Raw genomic sequence first — 21,151 nt, 5'->3', positions numbered from 1 at the left:
AGCTAGAAATTCATATATAGAGTCATAGAGTTGTAGAAGTGTACAGCACAGAAACAGACCCTTCAGGCTAACTCATCCAGGCTGACCAAATATCATAAATGCATTTAGTCCCAATTGCGAGCATTTGACCCATATCCTTCTAAACCTTTCCTATTCATGTACCCATCCAGATGCCTTTTAAATGTTATAATTGGATCAACCTGTACCAATTTCTTTAGCAGTTCATTCCATATACACACCACCCTCTGGGTGAAAATATTGACTCTTTAGATCCCTTTTAAATTCTTCCCCTCTCACCTTAAATTTATGCCTTCTATTGTTGGACTCCCCTACCCTGGGGAAAGATCTTGAGTGTTCACCTGATCCATGCCATAAAATAATAGTATTATGTACTGAGAGAAATTGTTTAAAGTGTAGGAGGCTAGGTGCAATTTCATCAAAGACATGTTTCTCACAGAACCATTATACAGATACATTAGCAACATTTAAGAGGCATTTAGACAGACAAATGATCAGCATTGAATAAGTAGCTACAAATCATGTGAAGGCAGATGGGATTAGCATCATGGGCGACATAGACATGGTGAGCCAAAGGGCCTGTTTCTGTACTGGACTGTTCCACGTTCTATTGTCTAGGTGCTATGTTCCATGAATCCAACAAGGATATCTGTAAGCATTGAGTCTAACCGGGGTCCCATCAAAACACCACTATTTGAGTGATTCACGTTTGATGACTGCAAGATAAAAATCTTGTGTCTTTTTTCAGTCACAAATATTCCAGATGCATCTATAAACAATCAACTTGACAGAAGAATTATTTTATCTATTATACATAATGAGAATAAATCATGTTCTTATGGTTTTATTTTGTAGTGCAGAGAACATTTTACCCCACAGTAACAAAATGTTACAGTTATACTGTCTGCAATTATTTCAAAAACAAAAAAAAGGCATTTTCTAAGAAAAATGATATCAGTGCCTTTCAAAATGAAATAAATTTTATGTATATTTGAATTGAAGTTATTATTAGATGCAGAGAGGATTTTGTTAAAGTTTAAGCATTTGTTATGCTTTCCTTTATTGGTCAGAGCATTCAGTAGAGGAGTTGGAAGGTCATGTTGTGGTTGTACAGGACATTGGTTAGGCCACTGTTGGAATATTGCGTGCAATTCTGGTCTCCTTCCTATCAGAAAGATGTTGTGAAATGTGAAAGGGTTCAGAAAAGATTTACAAGGATTTTGCCAGGGTTGGAAGACTTGAGCTGTAGGGAGTGGTTGAATAGGCAAGGGCTGTTTTCCTTGGACCGTCGGATGCTGAGGGGTGACTTTATAGAGGTTTATAAAATCATGAGGGTCATGGATAGGATAAATAGACAAAGTCTTTTCCCTACGTTGGGGGAGTCCAGAACTGGAGGGTGTAGGTTTAGGATGAGAGGGGAAAGATATAATAGAGATCTAAGGGCAACATTTTCACACAGAGGATGGTACGAGTATGGAAAGAGCTGCCAGAGGATGTGGTGGAGGCTGGTACAATTGCAGCATTTAAGAGGCATTTGAATATGTGAATAGGAAGGATTTGGAGGGATATGGGTCGGGTGCTGGCAGGTGGGACTAGATTAGTTGGGATATCTGGTCAGCATGGATGGGTTGGACTGAAGGGTCTGTTTCTGTGCTGTACATCTCTATGACTCTATGACTCCATAATTCTTTGTTTGTTGTAATATGGACAAACCCAGTGAGAAAGAAAAATGAATTGTTCATGGCTAAATAAGGAAGTTCAGGGTAGTATCAAATTAAAGGGACTACTTTGCAAACCTGCAAAATGTAGTGGTAAGTTAGATTTTAAGAACCAGCAAAGAAAGATCATATCCTGAATTAAAAGGCAGAGCCTGAGAGAAAGTTCGCCAGTAATACATAAACAGATAGTAAAGGCTCCTACAAGTATTTTAATGGAAGAAAAGAATAAACTAAGTCAGTGTTGGTCCTTTCGAGAAAAGTAAAAACAAAGTGGATACTGGAAATTGGAAATTACGACAGCAAGTGCTGGAGAAACTCAGCAGACCTGGCAGCATCTGTGGAGAGAGAAACCAGGTTAATGTTTCAAGTCCAAAAAGACTCTCCTATATAAAATCCAGAGGGTAAGTCTGGAGAATTGATAATGGAAATTTTAAAAATTATGAGGGCTATAAGCACGTATTTTGAGCTGTCATCACAGTAGAAGATTTAGAAAACTTCCTAAAGTTAATTAAAAATCAAGAAATGATCAGGAGGGATGGGCCTAAAATAATCAGGATCAGCAGGGAACAGGTGAGAGGTAAACTATTGGACCGAAGACAAATGAATGCCTGGGGCAGGTGGGCTGCCTCCTCAAACCTTGAACGGTGCAAGTAATAGATGCACTGGCACTGGCTACAGTCTTCAAAATTCCTTTGGCTCTGAAGGGTTTCTACAGACTGGATAACATTAAAAGTAACTTCTTTATTCAGGAAAAGAGGGAGGCAGAAATCAGGAAACTTTAGGCCAGTTATCCTAACATAGAGAAAGTGGTGGAATCCATTATTAAGAAAATGATAGTAGGATATTTCTAAAATCATGTTTTGTTCAGGCAGAGCCAACATGACTTGTCAAAGGGGCGGTTGTGATTAACTGACCTGGTAGAGGTGTTTCATTGAAGTGACATTTCTGGTGGGTGAAGTGAACTAGTAGGTGTGGTGTACTTGGATTTTTAAAAGGATTTCAAGTGTCATATCAAAGGTTACTGCATAATTAAGAGCACATGACAGAGGGTACAATATATTTATATGGATGGAGGATTAAACATAGAAAATAGGTGCAGGAGTAGGCCACTCAACCCTGTTTTATTGCTGGGTCACCATCATCTTACCAGACCATAGGGGCTGCTCTCTTATTAGAGAGAAGCGACTGGTGGTGATTTAACCTGAGGGCCACCAGACCTCAGGTGAGGGAAGGGTTTGAGAAGGAGAGTCTGTTGTAGTAACCTCAAACCGGTGATGGGAGTTGAACCCACGCTGTTGGCATCACCATGCTCTGTAAACCAACATACCAGCTAACTGAACTAAACCATTCTCTTTGGGTGTGCACCACCATTCAATACAATCATGTCAGATCGTGCAGTCTCAGTATCCCACTCCCACTTTCTCTCCATACTGATTGATCCCTTTAGCTGCAAACCAATTTGTGAGCTAACAGGAAACAGGGAATGGTTCATTTTAGATTTATAACCTGTAACAAATAGATTCCCAGAGGGATCAATGCTGGGTACTTGGCTGTTTGCAATCTATATCAATGACTTGGATGTGGCGAACAACTGCACGCTAGTTAAATTTACTGGTGACACCAAAATCAAGGGGGAAGCAAACTGCAAAGGGGTGCAGACAGATTAAATGGATGGGCACAAATCTGACTAATGGCATATAAAGTGAATACATTTAGCTAGCTCATTTTGACAGGAAAAATTTAAAATAGTAGAATATTTAAATGGAGAGACTCAGTGATTAGATTAGATTACTTACAGTGTGGAAACAGGCCCTTCGGCCCAACAAGTCCACACCGACCCGCCGAAGCGTAACCCACCCATACCCCTACATTTACCCCTTTACCCAACACTACGGGCAATTTAGCATGGCCAATTCACCTGACCTGCACATCTTTGGACTGTGGGAGGAAACCGGAGCCCCCGGAGAAAACCCACGCAGACACGGGGAGAACGTGCAAACTCCACACAGTCAGTCGCCTGAGTCGGGAATTGAACCCGGGTCTCTGGCGCTGCGAGGCAGCAATGCTAACCACTGTGCCACCGTGCCGCCCGTTATTTCAAGCAGTCTGGAATTAGTATGAATATTAGTGTATAGGTACAGCAGGTGATTGGGAAGATGAATGGACTGTTCACAGAATTATGGAATCAAGCAATCTTTGGCTCATCAAGTCAGCAGTACAAATGCTACACTACGTTTACACTAGTCCTATCTTCCAGCACTTAGCCCATAACATTGAATGTTATGACATTTCATATGCTCATTAAAGTTTTACAGGTTTTGGGTTTTCTCCCCTCCCACGCAGTACATTCCAGATTCCCACACCCTCTGAGTGAAAAGGATTTTCCTCAACTTCCCTTTAAACTTGCCTATCATCTTAAAATTATGCTCATGTTGTTATCAACTGCTCTGAAAAGAGGAACAGCTGCTTTCTATTCATCTTGTCCATGTCCCTCAGAATCTTATGCACCACAATCAGGTGCCCCCTCAACTTTCTCTGTTCTAAAGGAAACAATCCAAGTTTATCCAGCCTCTCTTCATAGCTAAACTGCCTCATCCCAGGCAATCTGTTGGTGGGAATCTGGAATAGGCTGCCTGGGAGGGGAGCTGAGGCAGGAAACCTCACAACCTTTCAGAAGTATTTGAACGAGCACTTGAAATGTCATAACATTCAAGGTTAAGCCAAGTGCTGGAAAGTGGGACTAGGCTAGATTTAGAGTAGGTTTCTGTCTGTGCAAATGTGATGGACTGAAGGGTCTCTCCTGTACTGTCTGATACTATGACTTCATAATTGTGACACTGTTGGGTCTTCCCTTGACATTGATTGATTGGCCTGGGAAAACATGATTCCCTGTCAACTAAATTGGATTTCCTCTCTCGGTTTTATCTTTGTTTGTACAAACACAATATAATTTGGAAAGGCAGTTTATATGTCTCTGTACCAAAATAGATTGTAGATTATAGGTTTATTGCTTTTGTGTAATAACATGCCACGGAGTGACAATGAAGCATACACCATCACACCTGTGTTCATCTAACAGTTCCATCTTTGTATATGTCAACTATACTCCATGAGAGATTGGTGTTTGTGCAAATCTGTACGTTTATACATCTCCATACATAGGACCAGGAAACAAGCTTGCTCTTAGCCTTTCCTCTGTTAAATGATTTATAACTCAGATCATCTGCTTGTAAATATTTCTAGGATTTCTAATTATAATCAACTTGACAAGTTAAATCCTTTTGCTCAGATAAAGTTAGCCAGTATTTTCCCTTTGTGAGTACCTTTTAGATTTATGACAAATTCTTGAGACATTAGGGCTATAATTTTAAGAGTGAGTAGCATGTACCATTTTTGTCATCACTCTAAGTATCGTTGGTATTAAATACTTTGCTTACATTTCACTAAAGGGCCCTGTCAAAACACATATCTAAATTTCAGTATTTCCCCTCCTATTTGTCTACTTCCGCTACATCTGTTTCTTTCCAAAGTGGAATGTCTTAATATTTAGCTGCACTCCTCCTGCTTGGCATCCTCCAATATATCTGTCTCCTTCTGCCCTTCTGTTCTAATTTATAGCCTTAATTGCAGAGTAAGATTCCAGCTTCAAAGATTTTGACTTTCTGATGAGACAACTCTATCATTTGTACCAGGCATTCTCCCTACAACAGATAGGGATTACAGTTTCTGATGCTGTAAACTGCTATTGAAATTGGTTCTAAAAATTTAACTGTCAATCAACATTTGCTTCAGACCATGTTGTATGAAAACATAGTTTCTGGGATCATTTGTATATGTTCTATTCCCTAACATTGCAAAAATAACACACATTTCACATTTCTGTCCTGGTGTTTTCCACACAGAGTGGGTAACACTTGGTCCTCTGCATTAAAAGGTTGTGTTTCCACTTTCTACTTACAGAGATGACTTGGCACCTAGATTTAGGCTGAAACTTCAGTGTAGTTTTGAGGGAATCAGAGGTGACCACTTTCAGGTGAGACATTAAATATGGGTCCCATCTGTTCTCCCAGTCAGATGGAAAAGTTTCCAGGAAACCACTTCCAGGGGAATAGACCTTCCTAGTCTCTTTGCTAACATTCATCCTTTAATCCCATTGCAAAAAGAGATTGTCAACTGATCCTTACATTGATGTTTATGATCTGTGCACAAAGTGATTTGTTTTGTATTCAAAGACAGAATGTAGGCATTGCTGCATGCACACACACGGACACACGGATACATGAACATATAGACACATACATGTGCACACACACTCATACATACACACACACTCTTTCACACACACATATCAGTCTTTGGGGTGAATTTGCTTTTGCAGATTTGTATTTGCAGATACATTCTATTTTGTTTAAAAGCACACGATCTGTAGGCAGTCAGTCAATGTGGCATTCTCCTACTTCGGAAATAAAACCAGTCTAACTCTAGGTTAAGACACAGACAGACCCCAAACAAGATTTCACGCCAAAAATACATTGTCTGACAGGAGGTGTCACCTCCTTTGTATCACCTTAAGTTATCCCAGGGCAGTGACTTGATGGAAATTCTTGGACTTGCATACTAATTAATCAAAATTGTCTTCTCCATTCTAACTGATTAATGATTTAAGAGCCATCTTATATGTGTTGAATTTGTTTGTATGAGTTGGACGACTCTTTGATGTTTTCCTTATAAATTCTGTGTCTAAGGCCTTCCTTTCTCACTAATACCTGATGAAGGAGCAGTGCTCCGAAAGCTAGTGTTTTCAAATAAATCTGTTGGACTTTAACCTGATGTCGTGTGACGTTTGACCATTTTTCTGCAAGAGTTTGATCAAATTTTATCTACTCCAGGTGATGACTTCTTGTTTAACTGCACCAGAACAAATCTCTCTCGTCCTGAAGTCCATCAATTATTGGAAAAAGAATTTAATATGATCATTAATGGGTGTAAGTATTTGACAATATTTTGAAGAGTATTGATGGAATTTTTTTCCAATAACTGAATCGGTAAAACATACAGAAAAAGACCATGGATTTAATGTAAAGTAATAAGCATCACAGGATAGAGAAGAATTTCAATCAGAGATTTATTTACAGCTTGAAATAATGCAATTATTCTTTCTCTTGATTCTTCTCCGGGCAATTGAGGATGGACAATAAATTTTGACCCAACAATTGATGCTCACGTGTATGGACAAATTACGAAACAAAAACATGCTTTTGCTGTGCTGTTACCATTTCTTGTTCATACAATATGAAAACATCTGGAACTTTTACTCCCATATTTTCAGGAACTCTTTCTCCTGCTTTCACTCAGAAGGAAGCAGGTGATGGCATCAATCTACAGTCTTCAAAGCAGCCCCTTATTAAGTAACCATGATATCATTTCATTTCCTTTCTCATGATGTCTATTGTTCTTCAATCAATTATTCTCAGTACAAATGTGTTCCATGTGTCCGCAGTCCTTTGAGGAAATGTAATTTTTATCTTAATGTTTGTGATTTTAAATGTTTGCCTCGGGACTATTCGTGGTGATTGGTTTGTTCATTGCACGAAGGTTGACGTTGTTATTTGGTCAAACCTGAAAAGGGGATGAGAATCCCAAGTGAAATGTTTTTGTTCCTTCAAAATGTATGAGAATCCTCTCCCATCTGCATCCTCTACAGCAGTATCGTTATTGTAATTCAAATAAATGAAGAAAAACCTGTAAACATTAGTAAGTTGAATTTGACAAGACTTTCCAGGAGCTGGTAAATGTTTAGAATTTAGCCTTATAAGAGTGAACATGATTGATTTTTTAAAGAATGAAACTGTAATAATTCTAATTGAGGTAAATAGAAAGAAGCTTGCTATCAGATATTTCCTTTGTCCCCTTCCATTACAATCATCTCTCCATTAATTCAATGTAAATTGAATTATGTGATCTATAGAAACACTCAGCTTCCTTTAAAAAAAATGTAGCCATTCACTGTCTACTCCAAGAATATTCCAGCTGAAAGAGAAAAGGAATAAATAATCAAATTTACATGTCGTAGAGTCTCAAAGCACAGCAACGTCAACCTGTTACTCTATGAACTGATGCTTTACTGCACTGGTATTTTTATTGTGTCAATCATACTGGCCCCATAACTAGTCACACCTTCCTGGCTCACTTGACTCATACTGTTACTTGAGGCATTTAGTTTTAAATATTTAAATGAATATTGAGCTGAATTTTTCCTGAACATTGACAAAAGTTACTGTGTCCTTAGTGCTGTTTCATATTAAACTTTTACCTTAATTCAAGTTCCAAACCTAGGCAGAAGTTTCTCTTTAGAGTTTAAGTGTCATGGGAGTCCTGAAAAGTGGGAGGGAATACTTCCTGGGAGTATGTGATAACAGTTTTTAGTGCTTATTTTAAAAGCATGTTCCTGGGGGCAGGTAGGATGTTCTGGCCTACACATGGATCGTCCATACTATAATGTTCCGGCTCCATATTTAAAAAGGATCTGGACAATACATCACTCTGTCAGTCCAGGAACCTTGGTGAAGCTAGCATCCTGGTATCCAGCCAACTGTTGGCAGAGCAGAGGCAGAGGCAGCACCTGAATTCAGTGATAGCTCCCTTGTGCTTTTCCAGGTGTCCCTGTTCCTCTCAGGAATGGCGACATGATACTGTCCCACCTGACCAGACTAGTGTGGGTGGAGGTGGCTGAGACTGTCTGTGTTCAACTGCCCTGGAAGTGTGAGTGGATGAAGCATCAACTGAGGAGATATAATTTCTTGCCATCTTCCAGAGGGAGAAATGCTGCCTACTAACTCCTTTGTGACCTGACGAGTGTCATTCACCACTACCTTCTCAAGGGTAATGAGTGACAGACAATAAATTCTGGGCTGGCCAGAAATGGCCACATTCCATGAGTGAGTTTTAAAAAAACTCCCAGTGGACAAGGAAGATTCTGCCCACCATTTCCAAACCTGAGAGGACTAACTCCAGTTTTTACATATACATGACACTAATTGTAACAGTCTAATTTGGAATTTGCCATACTGAATTCTCACATTCCATCATGAGAAACTGTTTCCCATGAGTATTGAACAAACTGTAGGCAAGAGGAAGTGGAACACTCCAATAAGTAAAGTCCTATTTATGATACCGCAGCTGTTACTAATGACAGGAGTGAGAGTATGGATACTCGGTAACTCTGTGTCTAGTATCATCAAGAAAACATTTACAGATCCATCATCAAGGCTAAATGTTCAATTTAGCAACTGGAGAATCTGTTGCCACATTGTGTAAGATCTAATTCTCCCATATGTTATGGTTTTAATTGCAAAGTTCTAAAGTGATAGCAAGAAATATTGGCAAATGAAAACCAGACCGCTCTTGGTAAAGTACTTCCGTGCTTTAACTGTTTACTAGCAGCAAACCAATATCACAACTTCAGGCTCAGAGGCTTTCAGATTAAATAAACTACAAATATGTCTGCAAATATCATATGGTTTATTTACCTGAATTGAAAGAAGTAATAGGAGGACATATATTGTTGAAGAGGAGTTGGTGTTAGTGGTGAATAACTGTCTAGTTCACTGATCAGTGAAATATTAAATACAATTAATGAGATGGTAATTGTTAGTTTTTCTTGTGTGCCAACATTTTTTATATTTGAAAACAATTCTCTGCTGTAGCTTCAGTCAGTATTGAATCTGCGTAATTAGTTTGTCTTCAGTGTGACTAGGTCTTGTCACCCTTGGGCTGCTATTGTGCCATCTGATTATACGTTGGCCTTAGTATAATTGCAGATTGCTCTTTCCTTACTTGGTTTCCACAGTGAATGAACTTGTTGACATGTTGGTCAATGGCAAAGAGTCTGGGGTCATTTCGAGGGTCGGGCTGCACATTGTGAGTTTAAGTGGGGGAAATGGGTTGAAGTTGCTTTGAAAAATTACCTTTACAAAAACATTACTCTGTTTTCTCAAACCAATTTTGCATTTCCCCAGAAGGCTGTGAATGTGAATTCCTTTATTATTTGGGCCTCCTGTTGACGGATAACAACCACAGGTCAAAACATTAAAACCCAGTCTAACAGAGGCTGCACTGCCAAGTAGGAGGTGGCCATATTGACATGACACATCTACATTGATCAATCCTATTTTCACACCAAACACTAATTGAATTAGTGCAAGATAATGTATATTTTAACAAAAAAAGTCAATTATATTTTGAAAACTGTTAGACCATCTAATATGAAAAGTCCTTAAGATACTTAATACCTGATTCACAGCAAATATAAAGGGACAACATTCCCCAATTTATCCCTTCCCTGAGGTTACTGTCCAGCTCTTGCTACACCTTGAAGCTGTGTTTGAAATTTTCTCATTATATATAGAATATTTAAACTAATACTGTTGAAATATATACTGAGTAGCATTTGTTAAACTTGTTCTTTTCTGGCTGACACCAAGCTGTGAGATTTAAATTGAATAAAAACTGAAAGAACTGGGATGCTGTAAATCAGAAACAAAAACAGAAGTTGCTAGAAAAGCTCAGCAGGTCTGGCAGAATCTGTGGACAGAAATCAGAGTTAATGTTTCAGGTCCGGTGACCCTTCTAAGGAATTCTCTCCATAATTGATGCCTGCCCTGCTGAACTTTTCCAGCATTTTCAGATTTAAACTGAAGTTCAGATAATGGCAATCACAAATATAAAATGAAGTCATTCTGACAATTATCTTTTTAAACCCACAGTCTTTTGTCAGCAATAAGATCAGGAAGTATCATTCATTCTGAGGTTACACAGGGTGTCTCAAATTAAATATTCTGACAATTTAGGTAAATACATTTTCTCCAAAAATATATATTTTTCCCTGTATATCTGCTCACCTACTGAATGATAATTTTAAAATATTTTTTGATAAGGATGGTTAGACAAAACATTTTTTGTTGGATCCGTGTAGCTTTGTGAAGTCATTTTCCAGGTGGAGAATGAAGGAAGACACTGTCCTGTGAAGGAATGGAACTACATATTGATGCAGCAATCTGTTATCTGTGTGGAAAAATAATTTGAATTTATCTACCTATTGTTAATATTGATAAGTATCAGGAATACCTCTGAGACTGACTGATAGTTAAAGAAAAAATTATATGTATGTATAGTCATGTCCTCTGCAAATTCTGAAGCATGATGCAAACAATGCATTACTTTGGAAGCAAAGTAATTGTTCTGCAAGGAAAGACAGCTGCCAGATGATAGAATGAAGGATTGCAGAGACTGAAGATTAATATTCAGGCAGTTAATGAGCATGTGCTATCATTGACTACAGGAGGAACATTATTTGGGGCTTTGAGGGAATTCCTCTTTATCAAATAATATCCTTTGTTCTGTTATATTAATCAAAAAGCATCCAGAAGTTAACCAAGTTTTGATGTGGGATTAACAATGCAGGTACCACTTAGCAAAGCTATATTTAAGTGGATGTCCCTGAGAGGTTTATGAACAAGTGAATATTTAATGCACACAGCTGCTTATTTCACTTTCCCATGTGATTATGAAAGTCATGAACAGTGACTTTCCCTTAAGACTTTTTCTAATTTTCCAGGATATTTAATGTCCTTGGGGACAATACAAATTATATTTTATTTCATTATTCAAGCACACTCTCATGTGGAGGAATATCAGAGAGGACTGCAGTTAGAGGGTAAACTGCATTGGGAGTGGAAATACTGAGTAATCCTTAAATTAACAACAGCGAGTGACTGGAGTTGCTCAAGGGATTTGTGGATAAGTGGATCAATTAATAAGGGAAACCACTGGAATAAAAGTTTCAGTTAATCATTTTTATCCAATGTCATATGGATAATTGTTCATTATTTCTCTGTTATCATCTCTCTAAGAAAGTTACAGTCAAAAGATAGTTTATTCATTCATGCATTTGCAATTCTATAGTTTTGCAGATTTGTTCAACTGGCCAGGCTGGAGTTTCATTATCGAGGTGAGAATGAGGAGTTGGGAATTTCCCAGTGCCTGTCCTGACAATGCCAGCTGTTAATATTATTGTTCAACAGACGTAGCACCTCCAGTGGTAGGCTAGTAGCAGAGGGAGATATATGCCCATGCTGAGGCAGCTGAGTTTAAAATAGAACCTGCTTGTGTTTACAGACGCATTAGCCCAGTTCCGTAAATTAAATCCCCCAAAACCCTTAAAAGAAACCAAAACCTTGCGGACGCTGGCAATCTGAAACAGAGAATTCTGGAAAAAACTGGCAAGTCTGACAGCATCTGTAGAGGGAGAAGCAGCGTTAACATTTCAGTTTTGGTATGACTCCTCTTCAGAGCAGCTTATGCCCTGATTTTAACTTCAGTTTGTCAGACATTTAAAAGAAGCTGTCAATTCATTATCGCTTGTTTTACAATATTACACAATGTCAAAATCTACCTCAAATGTGTAACCCCAAGAGCAAAAATAATAGCAAATTGACAAGTACACATCTGCACTACATGAAAGGATAGTATTCTTTTTCTAAACATTTGATTCAGAACACATATTTTCAGCATGAACTGTAGCATGAATAAATAAATAACACATGGATAAATACATAGCACATTTAAACTAGCATGGAAAACCTAACAGTGCTTTCAAAGTCTATAATGCATAGGAAAGAATGATCTTATTTCCCATTTCAGTCATAGAGGAAAAGCAAATTATAAATACAATGAAAGTTAATAGTACAGACAGCAACATCGTGACTACAATCCAGCTGTGTTGAAAAGCTCAGTTTCTTGTCTATCATCAGTGATAATTCCAGCCATCAAATCTCTTGAGGTATAAATGTGAATTGGAGCCAGAACATGGAATTCAAAGCAAACTTCACTTTCTTATTAAATTTGTTTATTCCAATTGTGAAATGTAAGTTATTGATTGTTTTCTGTTGATTATCACATGTAAGTTGAAAGACATGCTGTAATGCTGTCTCTCTACCATTTGTTAAGGAGGTTGAAGAATCTAAAAGATCCTTTTGAAGTCTCTGTGCTGATGTTTGAGTTTAACGATGTTCTGAAACAAGGTAAGCTCTCCAAACGATGGTACATGTTGACCTCAGTGACACATCACAACATATATAAACTCACCACTCTGAACTATTGTAAACCAAACACTAAGATGTTGTGAAACTGGAAAGGGTTCAGAAAAGAGTTACAAGGATGTTTCCAGGGTTGGATTCGGAGATGCCGGTGTTGGACTGGGGTGTACAAAGTTAAAAATCACACAACACCAGGTTATAGTCCAACAGGTTTAATTGGAAGCACACTAGCTTTCGGAGTGACGCTCCTTCATCAGGTGACCCATAGGGAGAGGCTGAACAGGCTGGGGCTGTTTTCCCTGGAGCGTCGGAGGCTGAGGGGTGACGTTGTAGATATTTACAAAATTATGAGGGGCATGGATAGGATAAATAGGCAAAGTCTTTTCCCTGGGGTGGGGGAGTCCAGAACTACAGGGCATAGGTTTAGGGTGAGAGGGGAAATATATAAAAAAGACCTAAGGGGCAACTTTTTCACACAGAGAGTGATACGTGTACGGAATAAGCTGCCAGAGGAAGTAGTGGAGGCTGGTATAATTGCAACATTGAAAAGGCATCTGGATGGGTATATAAATAGGAAGGATTTGGAGGGATATGGGCCGGGTGCTGGCAGGTGGGACTAGATTGGGTTGGGATATCTGGTAAGCATGGACAGGTTGGACCGAAGGGTCTGTTTCTGTGGTGTACATCTCTATGACTATATGACTCTATGCTGGAGATCTACAACAAAGACAGAAAGTGCTGGAAAAACTCAGCAAGTTTGGCAGCATCTGTGAAGAGCAAACAGAGTTAATATTTTGAGTCCTGCGACCCTTGCTCTGAGGTGTTGCTGGACCTGAAATACTAGTTTGGTTTGTTATCCACGGATGCTGATAGACTGCTGAGTTCCTCCAGCAATTTCTGTTTAAGTTTGTCCTTCTCTTTAACCAAAGCAGCACTTTTCAAAAATCAGCTGCCCAGTCATTTCCTTGACACATGAACTGATTTAAATTTTGGAACATGAAAGAAAATAAACATGTCCACAACAGATTGAAAGAAGGCATTCTTTTCAATACAAAATCTGACAGCACTATATCTCCACAGTGTGCTTGATCTTCAGGAGAGCTTCAGGGAGGCAATTCTGAAATGTATGGCAAAGTTGACTGAAGACACAGCTATGAATACTATAGCTAAGAGAGTGTGATAAAGAAGAGGCCAGTGCTTCCCCCTCTGAGCAAGCTGCTGTCTAAGATATGTGTCATGTTGAAGAAGGACATATGCTTAGCTTGTTGCTGTCTGAAATTGTCAGATACATTCCACAAAAGTGCATTCTCATATTCCCTTTGCATCCGTACCTGTCAGCATCGAGATATATTCCCATGGTTTCATTACAGTTCGAATGTGGTGTCATACTAATATAAGCTCAACTAGTTTAATGGATAATGCAGGTGTGTTTTATTTCCCAGGTAGGTTTCCCAGTGCCAAATTTGGAATATCCATGCAGCTGTTTTATTCAAAGTATCAGCTAAGTGACTGCTGATAACAATGTGTGAAAAGGCATCCCTACTAACCATTGGTTCCGACTATTGAAACAGGGTTTCAGCTGAATGCGCAATGACACAATGAGCAGGAGTTCTCCAAGGAAATCCCAAATAGCTTTTCAAAATTAGCAAACTTCATGCTGATGATGAACATTATGGTCATTATCATTTATGGAGTATGATTGAGGCAAAATAATTGACCTCTGGACTGACCTCATGTTTTCCCAAAGGGCAGGAAAGGCTGAGGGGGGCATCTGATTGAGGTGGACAAATATGAGGCATAGTAAGGTCGATTGTGGAACCTTTTCCCCATGTCTAAGACCAGAGGGACCTTACATTAAAGTAAGGAGCTAGTGGTTCAGAGGAGGACTGAGGAAAGATCTTTTCATTTCAAGGGTGGTAGAAATATGAAACGTGCTATCTGAGAGGGTGGTGGAGGCAGACATACTCTCACAACATTAGAACAGCTCCTGGGTGAGCTATTGCAATGTCAAGGGCTTGCAGGCTATTGACTTTGTGCAGATCAATGAGGTTCATGTAGCTTGGTACTTACTGATCAAGGGGCTTGTTTCTATGTTGCATGACTCTAACTCTAGGTAACCTCATGGTCACTTTGTTAATCAGTCAATATCTGGTTCCTGTTTGTTATTAAGATTGAAGTTTCTGCAAATACATTTTGAACAATATTTGCAAATAGCTTGCATTAAATGTTTAAAGAAACAACTTTGATTTTAAACATCATGTTAAACCGAACAGCATTATTTTTGGCCAACTTTCTTCTGACATGACCAACATCAAACCATGGAACTAAAAATATATAAATACAGCTATGTTTGCAAGTTAGTGATCTCTTTTTCTCAGTTCCTTTCCTCATCTCAGTACCCACCTTCTTCATAACTGCTAATTCCTCATTGGGATAATTTGCTTTTTTAACCTTTACTAGAGAGTAGTACATCTGTCCCAATATTCTGGCATCTTCAATAGATTACCAGGTCATGATGTCATTGCAGTTGGGGGGATCGTGTGATGTGACAATTGGAATTGATGGAAAATAGATTACAACAGTGACAACATTGCTGAAGTATTGTGACACTTCAAGGTTATGAAAGATGCTATACAAGTGTAAACCTCTTTTCTTTGTTGACAGCCATTGTTATTTAAAAAACAAGAATTATAAACTGTACAAAGATTATGCAGAGTTCAATCCTTCAAACCAACATCATTCAGGAATGGAGAAAAGACCTGATGAAGAGCTTTTGCCTGAAACATCGATTCTCCTGCTCCTCTGATGCTGCCTGACCTGCTGTGCTTTTCCAGCTCAACTCTAATCTCCAGCATCTGCAGACCTTATTTTCGCCTGGAAAAAAGACCAGCTCATTCCATAACAATAAGTGGAAAAGGTGAATCAATTAAACCTGTTTGCTAAATAGTACAAATGTTGATCATTTCTGCTATTTCCCGTCATTGCTGCCTGACTCTGAACCACTCACTGAGGGTGTAATGGCCAATATAGAAATTCCTTCATCTCATTGAAACAAATGGAAGTCGGGTGGTTGACTTGCAGCCCAGTTTCATTCTCTTCCATCTTCAGTTTTCTTCCTGAAGAATAGTCTAACTACCAGCACCAAAACCTCTGACATATCTAGAGAAAGGAAGCAAATCCAAACCTATGTGGCTTCTGGGCAACAAAACCAACTTAGATTCCCACCCCCCCATCACTTCCGCCAGAGTCTTGGTTACTGCGGCAACATGCGCCTGTGTGTTGTGGTGTGGAGTTTTGGATGCTGATGTAGAGGCTCCAATTTCTCTCCATCATGTGGCCAATGAGGAATCTCTCCCCAACCCTTACTGTCTGCCATTGGTGTATTTGTGGAAGGATTTACAGTCCAGAAAGCAACTTGGTTGGTCAAATTATGAATACACTTTCCTGTGCCTCCAAGCTGCTGTCTCAGAAGAAGGAGACTCCATTGTGAACTCACCCTGCTCACACTCAGATACTAGTTGAAACTATCCCCCATTATACAATAAGATAAAGGGCCGAATACAATGATACACTGCGGAAATAGTATGTTGATTGGTGAAGTAACAATTCAAAAACTAATTTTAATAAAGCAACTACTGGGGATGCTGGAAATCTGAAGCAAATACAGAAAATACTGGAAAAACCTAGCAGTTCTGGCAGCATCAGTGGACAGAGAAACAAAGTTAATGTCTTAAGTCTGATATAACTCTTCTTCAGAACTGAAATATGTTGAAAATTGTAGTTTTAATACTTCTGACAGATTGGAGGAGGAGCGAGAGGAACAAATGGTGTGGAGGTCCCTTGCAGAAAACAAAAGGGTGGCTAGTTGGGATAAACAGAAATAGTAATGTGAAATGAGTGTAAATCTAAGATCTCTGTTCTTCTGCTCCTCCTCCTGTTTAAACTCTTTGAACTAGATCTATACATAGAGCAGGAGCTACTCTGAGAACAATGAGGCAGATGGTCAGGTTAGGTCTGCTGTGATAATCAGGCCAGATCAGTGGAAGGATCTGGTTAGGAGGATCATGGAGGTCATTGGGCTGGGACAAAGGAATGAGTGATTCAGCTGTAAGAGTCATCAAGCTCAGGGAATCATGGTGTCATGGGGGCAGAAGGAAGCCATATTCAGGGTCTTGGGAGTTCAGGGTCTTTGGGGTTTTTTAAAGATCTACGGGGTGGTTGGGAGGTCAGTGTGAGTGATTGGATGCTCAGTTTCATACAAGATTGAGACTAACATTTTTCTGTCTAACATTTCCTGTGTTACTATGAAGGTCTGTTAAGCAAACAACCTGAATTCTCTAATTCTAACTCAGGGGATTCCTGGAACAGGGAATTGCATGTCGGAAGTTCAAACTTGAAAGGCAATACCCACGTAGTCAGTTTGTCAGGGATTCTGCAGAGTGGCATGATGGCTCAGTGGTTTAACACTACTATCTCACAACTGCTGCCAGGGACCTGAGTTCAATTCCAGCTTTGGGCGACTGTCAATGTGGAGTTTGCACATTCTTCCCATATTTGTGTGAGTTTCCTCTGGATGCTCTGGTTTCTTCCCACAATCCAAAGATGTGGAGGTTAGGAGAATTGGCCATGCTAAATTGCCCATAGTGTTCAGGGCTGTGTAGGTTAGGTGCGTTAGACAGGGGTAAATGTTGAGTAATAGGGAAGGGGAATGGGTCTGGGTGGGATACTCTTCAGAGAGTCATTGTGGACTTGTTGGGCCGAATGGCCTGTTTCCACACTGTAGGGATTCTATGATCTTCAGTCATGTGTCCACTCACTGACCACCTGGAGATCAGGATATCTGTTGCAGAAGGGAACATGCAAACCAACATTTGCTAAGTTGTTGATCTGACGAGCTTGAAACTTCTCTAGTATATTATTTCAAAGCTTAGAATTATTTTGCTTATAAAGCAAATTGGAAAAGCCACGAAAGTTCATCAATTCATTTTTATATCTAGTTTCTGCAAATTGATTACTGACAGTAAACAGATTGCATGTTGCTAATCTCTGGGAAAGCTGCGCCTGTATAAAGTGCTCATTATAAAAATACTCAATTCTAGGCAGAACCATGAACTTGTTGAATTATTATTGATTGCATTTTATAGAAAAAGGCATTTTACTCTCATGGGGGATTCTCTTATGCCCTGTCAATCAAAATCCAATTAGTCAGAGATGCTGACAAAAATCCGTCCAGGAAAGGGTAGTGAGGATATTAATTGCATTCCAAAAGCATGTTATCATGATGTTCAGCTACAAGAAATAAAGGTAACTAAAACTGCATCACAGTCAAAGATGATCTAAAGGTAGCAAATAGATGCTCTATCTTCATCATAAATTTATTAAGTGGCCAACTGTATCTAAACGGACAGATGTTCAGATGGAATTCAGAAATACATAATTGCAGGTTTGGCTCCTTGTTCCCACTTCAAAACTGATGCGAGACAATGCAAATCTGTAACACTCTTATGTTATTCTTAGAGTCATATTTAATTATAATGAACTATTTCAAATGTTACCTACACTATCCATCATTATACCACGATCCTGAACATGGGCAGATGTCTCACTACTGTGCTAATCAGACATTCCTTAAACCACTGTTGGAAATGACAGCTAGCTCATTATTTCGCCTTACCACCAGCTTGGAGGTAATTTACGGAACAGATGGGAAACATATCAAACCTACACCACCTTCAATCTCAAGCCAAAATCTCCCCACCTTCAGTCATTGAGCTTCAGTTGGCAGATGATGTTTCTGAGGGTGCACACTCAGAAACTGAGCTCCAGGTCACTGTCCACTCCTGCTCCAGAGCACCTGTGTGAAGGTGGCCTTTCACTGAACATCCAGAAAACTAAGGTCCTCTTACAACCAGCTCCCACAGCACGATATCTCCCATCACATCGATTATAATCAATGGTGAAAGCCTACAAAATGTGCAGCTGTTTCTGTGTCTTGGGAGCTTTTAGCTGATAAAACAAGATAAAAACAATGGCATTCATTATCACTCCGGAGCTGCCAGTGCAGGCTATGATCAATAAACTTAAAGAATATTTGAAGATTTTGATCTTAAATCTGAGACGAAGTCAAGGTTTACTGGACAGTAATAGACCCTAAGAACCCTCAGACTTTGGAGATTTAGACAATGGACAGCAGGCACTTCAAGAGAGTGAATAGGACCATCAAACTGACTTTCAAGAAAAGCGAGTCGTGCATTTGACATTAGACTCACTGCTCTATGTGGAACTTGGCTGCAGCAGGACATTCCTAGGAGGACATTGGAAACACTTGATGAATAACCATAAAGAATCTAATGAAAAATACATTACTTTGAAGAAAACTATAATGGGATGGAAGCTCCTTTCAATCAAGAACTACACCACAATAATTAAAAACAACACTGGATGTTGAATGTATTTCCCATAATCTTCCAGATTGCAACATTCCTCATTCTTAATCTCAAGCAACATCTTTTGAAGCTCCATTTCTTTCTGAATGAATAACAAGTTTCCCATTGTGTTTAATAGTCCATTCGATTTCATACAATTAGAACATATAATATAGAACATAGAACGTTACAGAGCAGTACAGGCCCTTCGGCTGTCGACATTGTGCCGACCTGAGAAATTAATCTGATGCCCATCTAACCTACATCATGCCATTATTATCCATATGTATGTCCAATGCTCATTTAAATGCCCTTAACGTCGGCGAGTCTACTATTGTAATAGGTAGGCTGTTACACGGCCCGACTACTCTCTGAGTAAAGAAACTACCTCTGATATCTGTCCTAAATCTATCACCCCTCAATTTAAAGCTATGTGCCCCCATGTTAGCCTTCACCATCCAAGGAAAAAGGGTCTCACTGTCCACCCCATCTAACCCTCTGATTATCTTATACATCTCGATTAAGTCACCTCTCAATCTTCTGCTCTCCAACAAAAACAGCCTCAGTTGCCTCAGCCTTTCCTTGTAAGACCTTCCCTCCATACCAGTCAACATCCTAGTAAATCTCCTCTGAAACCTTTCCAAAGCTTTCTATAACGCGGTAACCAGAACTATATGCAATACTCCAGGTGCGGCCTTACCAGTATCATACAGCTGAAGCATGACCTCGTGGCTCCGAAACCCAATCCCTCTACCAATAATGGCAACCCATCATATGACTTCTTAACAACCCTATCAAACTGGGTGGCAAATTTCAGGGATTTATGCACCTGGACACCGAGATCTCTCTGTTCATCTACACTGCCAAGAATTTTACCATTAGTCCAGTACTCTGTATTCCTGTTACATCTGAAGTGAACTACCTCACACTTTTCTGCATTAATCTCCATTTGCCATTTCTTAGCCCAGTTCTGCATCTTACCTATGTCCCTCTGTTACCCACAACATCCTTCAGCACTATCCACAACTCTGCCTACATTAGTATCATCCACAAATTTACTAACCCATCCTTCTACGCCCACATCCAGATCATTTATAAAACATGACAAACAGCAGTGGGCCAAAAACAGATTCTTGTGGCACACCATTGGTAACTGAGCTCCACAATGGACATTTCCCATCAACCACCACCCTGTTTTCCTTCAGCTGGTCAATTCCTAATTCTAACCACTAAATCACCTTCAATCCTGTAACTCCCTATTTTGTGGAAATGCAAATGCAAACCATTTTTAATAATCTTCTCAGTGTTTGGCTAAATTGTAAGAAAATGAGAAAAAGTCAGAAATTATCAATAATTCTCATACCATTGGCACTTCTCAATTCTTGCTACATTTGTATGTTAACTTTCAGTGATATGAACAAAGTCCCTTTGAATATTAACACTTCCCAATATCTGACCATTTAAGAAATATTTTGTACGTCTGTTCCTCTGATGAGAGTGGATTATCTCACCCTTCTCCAAATTATATCCCAATTGCCATTCTTACCCATTCACTCAGCCTGTCCAAATCACTTCTTTGCAAAAGCCTCTGTCCACACTCCTTCAGAACACACATTATTACCTCGCTGGTCATCTTCAAAATTGGAAATATTACATTTGATCTCCATATTTAAATCTCCATATTGATTCCAATTGTGAACAGCAGGAGACAAAGAGCTAATCCTCATGGTATCCCACAGGTCACAGTCTATCACTCAAAAAATGATCCATTTATTCCTGTTCTGTTTTCTTTCCATTAACTCAATCCATGTCAGTTTTATCCCTTAGCTCAACTGCTCCCATTTTATTTGCTAACCTCATGTCTTGCACTTTACCAAAAGCCTTCTGAAAATCC

Source organism: Chiloscyllium plagiosum, unplaced genomic scaffold (genome assembly GCF_037043375.1).
Source record: "Chiloscyllium plagiosum isolate Xiang-an unplaced genomic scaffold, Cpla_swu_hap1 HiC_scaffold_23, whole genome shotgun sequence".
Lineage (NCBI taxonomy): Eukaryota > Metazoa > Chordata > Chondrichthyes > Orectolobiformes > Hemiscylliidae > Chiloscyllium > Chiloscyllium plagiosum.
This window is presented reverse-complemented; position numbering follows the sequence as displayed.